This window comes from Nerophis ophidion, linkage group LG02, assembly GCF_033978795.1.
Source record: "Nerophis ophidion isolate RoL-2023_Sa linkage group LG02, RoL_Noph_v1.0, whole genome shotgun sequence".
Classification (NCBI taxonomy): Eukaryota; Metazoa; Chordata; class Actinopteri; order Syngnathiformes; family Syngnathidae; genus Nerophis; species Nerophis ophidion.
In genome coordinates this window covers 22,629,593-22,635,568 of record NC_084612.1, presented here as the reverse complement: position 1 = coordinate 22,635,568, position 5,976 = coordinate 22,629,593, and positions in this window count along the sequence as shown.

Here is a 5,976-nt window from a genome sequence, read left to right as displayed (position 1 = left end):
CGAAACCAGGTAAAAAGAGTACCAGTGTGACCCACCAGGTGTCGAAGTCTCTTTAAAAAAAATGTGAAGGTCTACTGTGTCAAAATCCGCGCTTAGATCCAGTAGAACCAAAACAGTTAGTTTTTTTTATTTTCTGAATTCCACCTGTTGTCATTTAAAATCTTTAAAAGTGCATCTGTGGTTCATCCTGAAAATAGACTGATGTATTTTCTAAAATGTTATTTGAAAAGTCATTGACTTGGTTAAAAATGCTACTTAAGAATTTTAAGTTGGACACAGGTCGAAAATTATCAAATATGTTTGGGTCCAAACTGCTTTTCTTCAGAAGGGGCCGCACCAACGCCGATTTAAAAGGCGGCAGGGAAGACCCCTGTCTGAAGAGAGCAGTTCATAACAGTTAAAAGCTGTTCCATGAATAATCCATAAAATGATTTAAAAATTGATGTAGGAATTGGATCTAAAAGGCAGGTTGTTGGGTTTACTTGGAAGAAAACTCTACCAAGTGTCCTTGCATCAACCAGAGCAAAACTCTCCAGTGTTTCGTCAGGCAAGGCCAACAGATCAGCTGTGTCAGCAGATAAAACTTGTTGTGTTGGAGACCAGATCTAATGTCTTTTATCTTGGTTTTGATGTGGTCCACAAAGTCCACGCAAAGGGCGTCTGAGGTTGTATTAAAAGCTTTATTAACATTTTTACTTGTTAAATTAGAAAAAGTAGAGAAGAGGGACCAGGGGTTTCTTTTATGGTCTGTGATGAGTTGTGTGAGTAATGTTGAATTCTGGCCCTTTTTGACTGTGTTATTGTAGGTCTTGAGTTGTTGACGTACATCTGATAATGTATTGCTACTTTGGAATTCTTCCTCTCTGCACTTCTACAATTTCTATTCCAGTGACATAAATCCTTGTTTCTCCACACAAGTCTAGGTTTTGTTTTCATTGTTGTCATTAAAAGTGAAGGGACTGAATACAAAGTTCATTTTAGTTTACTACTAAAATTAGAAGGATGTCGCATGAAAAAATTTCAGTCGGAGCGCTTTGTAAAATCTCAATAAAATTCGCAGCCACTTCAATACGCGTTTCCTTACTGTTCTCACCAGGGTGCTTGCTGGTAAAGAATGATGATATCATTACAAGTGAGTGGGATGCGTTGACTTCTTTCCCCGTTAATAGGCTTTGTTTTCTGGCTGGGACTCGTGTGAGCGCATTGCTGTGTGGATAGCTTGGATGAAGTGTTGGGGGCTGTACAGTTTTTTTTGCGTTGGGTTGCTGGTGTGGACTCCGCAGAGTCAGGTTGGGACGGATGGGCGCTGGCTCTGTTTGGTAGAGGGCGGACTTCCATGGTGTCGTGATGGCCTGGTGTGGAGCGCCTGCGGGATCATGGGCTGTGAGGGGGCCTGCCTCCAGGTTGTAGTTCTTGGTTGCCTCCTGCATGGACTAGGAGGGCTTTGGACGGTGTTTCCGGGCCCTCTGGTCCTCCTACTTTAAGCACACAAACACATAGGACTTCGAAGGATTGTCCAGCGGTGAGGCATGGCGTGGGCATGAGGATGCCTCTGTGGGGCTCCAGTCCTCCTGACTTGTCCCCTGCTCATTCGTCCCTCAATTTGAACTGCATGTAAGACACTTAGAGTTTGGGGGCATCAGCATAGTAGGGACCCACCATAGCCTTAATTTCCCCCAAATTTAATCGCATTATTAGTCCCCATCCGCATACATATCTCCCCCATGCTACAGTACACACATCAATAGGGACTGGAGGTTGGCTGTAACGGCTGACCTCCTAATTTTAACTACACAGTAGAGACTCTGTGGGCCTTATACACTCCCACATCACGACTTGGGTGGAAAGCCTCCGCATTGCTCTCCTTGGTGGAGGTTGGGCTTGTGGGGACCCGGTTGCAGGTGGGGTGGGAGCAGTCTTCCCGTTCGGCTGCTGGGAGTCTCTGGGCCTATCGGGGCAAGGCGTCCCGTCATTTTGCCCGTGTGGGGTGTGGTCTCTCGCTGGCTTGGGGGCTAGCTGTCCCCTGCTTTACCTGTGTCCTCTGCTGGGACTTTCTATCTATGGCCTGCTGCTGGCCCTGCCGGGCGGCATGGCTTTCTATCACTGGCCAGCCTGGCTGCGTGGGGCCAGTGGTCCCTGCTTCCCTGGGCACCGCACCTGCTGTTTTGGGTTGGGCTCTCTGGGTGGCTAAGGCAGTACTTTGGTTCCTGCACACACTGGGCGACAAATATATTGTGCATACAAAATCACATACTTACTCACATACATACAGTTATTCATACATATATACACAAATACGTGTATTAATTCATTAATAGATACTTTCGCACACACATAGGTACTTACCTACCTATATAAGTACATACTCTCCCACATACATACACAAATACAGTACATACACACTCACGGTACATGGATCCACACGCAAATTCACAGTACAAACATATATATACACATACTGTATATATACAAGCACATATACATACATACACTCATGTATGTAATCACGTTTTATCAAACATATATTAACGTTATTCCCTAGGGGAAACTGGGTAAAACACAGCACACTGACAAAGCTTAACCTAATATTAATATAACAGTCTACAAGGTTAAGACAGTTTGCTTCTCTTTCTTCCCCTCCATGTATTTGTTTTCTTTTATAATTCAAGTTTTCATTAAATATATGTACTGTTGCATTTGACACAAATGTACTGTTGATAACAGATGTAATTATTGGTATTATACATTATCAATAGTGCTATTTCTTTTGGTATTTTTATTGCTGTATTTATAGTGCAATAATGTTGATTGTCAATTCTGTGTTATTAATGTTTATTTCATTACCTGCTTCTTTGTTATCACTTTTCATATTTGTACATATCATATTTGCTGATGTTGTTCTGTTTTTGTTGTTGTTAAAGTTGTTGTCTCTCTGTCTTATCCTCCTCTTGTCCCTGCAAACCCCCCCCCTGTTTTCCTTTTTTTCTCTTTCTATCCCCTCCTGCTCCAGTCCGGCTGTGCCAAACATTAATATAAATCCATGCAATAAAGTCAAATACAAATAAGGCAACAAGAGAAGTATCCCACACTTCATTTTTGTAAAGTAAATCTCGACATCAACTGATTTGCCTGAGAAGCTGGACAGGACCAAAGAAAAGAATGGTGATACTAAAACACACACAAGAGTGGTCAGACACAGCCAGACCAACAACAGATGACACACCAATGGACACCGCTTATGACCAAGTCCAGGGTGTGTCCCTTATTGTGAGTTGGCTGTGTGACGTGCTGCTTAAAATTAAAATAATTTATAATGTTTAAAAACTCTCCTGATAGTAAATCTAAAGAGTCACCCAACATAAAACTATAATCATCTGTTATTAAAATCATGTTATAAGAAGTATGTATGAATGATAAAAGTTTGGAAAATTCACTGATAAAACAGCTAGAATATTGGGGAGGTCTATAAAAAGTTACACACAGAATTGGAGAGCTGTTAAAAACAAAGGTGTGCTGCTCAAATGATGTGTAATTGGTGTTAAAAGACACTACATTTGAGGTCAGTGAGCTATTTAAAGTTGATGCAGTAACCCCTCCTTTTCTACCCCCTCTAGTAGAAAATTAAAAAAAATATTTGATAGGGAAGCCTTGGTGAGAATAACAGGTGTGTCAGTGCCAAGCCATGTGTCAGTTAAAAGAAAACATTCTAACTTATTGTCTAAAATCATATCATTCTTCAAAAAAGTTTTGTGTGAATGTTGTCTGACTATCTGGTTTGGCCCTGTGATGAGGTGGCCACTTGTCCAGGGTGTACCCTGCCTTCTACCCGATTGTAGCTGAGATAGGCTTCAGCGCCCCCCGCAACCCCAAAGGGAATAAGCGGTAGGAAAATGGATGGATGGATGGGTGAATGTTTAAAAGGGAGCGAATACTCAAGAGTGCTATGTTGATGGTGACAGGTGAAACGTGGATTGTTTGTGTTTGGGGGGATTTCTGAGGTTGCTAAACTGTGTATGTAGCAGGCTAGTGTGCTTTTGTGTTGTAACGATGACAACAAGTGTGAAGTGTTGTTGTGAATGTCAGGGCCAGGTCCAGTGACGGGTGAATGGTGGTCGGAGGTGGAACTGAATGTGTGGGATGTCGGACCTGGGGGATGTCAATCTGTGACGGACAGTTGAGCTGGTGCAGGTGTGGGGAGATTGGCGAATGCCACACTAAAAAATGTTGGGTTAAAAAATAATCCAATTTTAACCCAACTGCTGGTTGAGAAAACGACAAAATCCGTATTTGAGTTATTTCAACTCAACATTTTGGGGACATTTTTTTCAACCCAACTTTTGCTTTGAATTATTTAACCAAAATTAGAGTCATGATAACTTGATGTTGGGTTATTCTTCACCAAACTATTGGGTTGAATTATTTAACCCAAAATGTGAGTTTTGCTAACTCAATGTTGGGTGACTGTAAATAACGCTAATGAGATTAATACAAAATACAATTCCCTTCAAGAAAAAAGTAACTCTTTGCATAACAACCAAAAAAATGGTTCATCATTTTGAAAACCCAGAAATTTTGTCAAAATAATACCCTTGTAACCCAAAAAATGAATGATATTTTAAAAAATAATTCCAAAATTTAACCCAGCACTAGCAACTCATAAATTGGGTTATCAGAATAACCCAGAATTCTTTTCATGTGCAGGTTGGCAGACACCGTGCGGATTCCTACTCTATTCAAATGAAGCCCTTCTGACCCAAAGAGATGTTGTCTTGACAAAACACATCAAACATATTTAGATAAACACACATAAATAATTTGGTTTTATAAGAATTATTGATGATTACTAATTGATAACAATAATTGTGTTTTCCTTTACACTATGTGTAAAGGAAAATTACATCATTAATATCATGATTATATCATTATTAGTACATTTCATAAAGGGGGTTAAGTCTACACCCCTGTCTTTAGAAATTAGTCTCGTCCTTGTTTCTAACCTTAGTTGAGGGTCCTTGAATGCACCACAGTCAAGAGTAATGTGATGCAAAAGCTAAAGTGGTACATAACCTTTTTCTATGCTCCTACAGATAGATTTATCATATTTACTAATGTATCCGTACAAACAACTCTGTGACAAAATAGATTACCGTATTTTTCGGACTATAAGTCGCAGTTTTTTTCATAGTTTGGCCGGGGGTGCGACATATACTCCAGAGCGACTTATGTGTGAAACTATTAACACATTACCGTAAAATATGAAATAATATTATTTATCTCATTCGCGGAAGAGATGAAGAAAAACTCAGCAATCGTCACATACACGTCAACCAATAAGAATTCGGCAGGGGAGGGATTGATTGAAACTTTTATTAGTAGATTGCACGGTTCAGTGGGTAGAGCGGCTGGCCAGAAACCTGAGGGTTGCAGGTTGGCTTCCCACCAATTGACATCCCCAAAAAACAAATCACTGCCGTTATGTCCTTGGGCAGGACTCTTCACCCTTTGCCCCCTGTGCCGCTCACACTGGTGAATGAATGATAGGTGGTGGTCGGAGGGGCCGTAGGCTCAAACTGCCAGCCACGCTTCCGTCAGTCTACCCCAGGGCAGCTGTGGCTACTGATGTAGCTTACCACCACCAGGTGTGAATGAATGATGAGTCCCATTTCTCTTTGAGTGTTTAGAAAAGCGCATATAAATCTAAGTTATTTTATTTATTTATTTATTTATTCTTGGTGTTGGATTTTATCAAATAAATTTCCCCCAAAAATGCGACTTACACTCCAGTGCGACGTATATATGTTTTTTTCCTTCTTTATTATGCATTTTCGGCCGGTGCGACTTATAGTCCGAAAAATACGGTAATGAAATGATCTGCACCAACTTACAACCATTTCCAAGTTAAGTTTATTGACTCAGTTTGCAACAATTTATAAAAAGGCAGTGTTTTGATTAGTTTGAAGATGAACAATGCTTCCC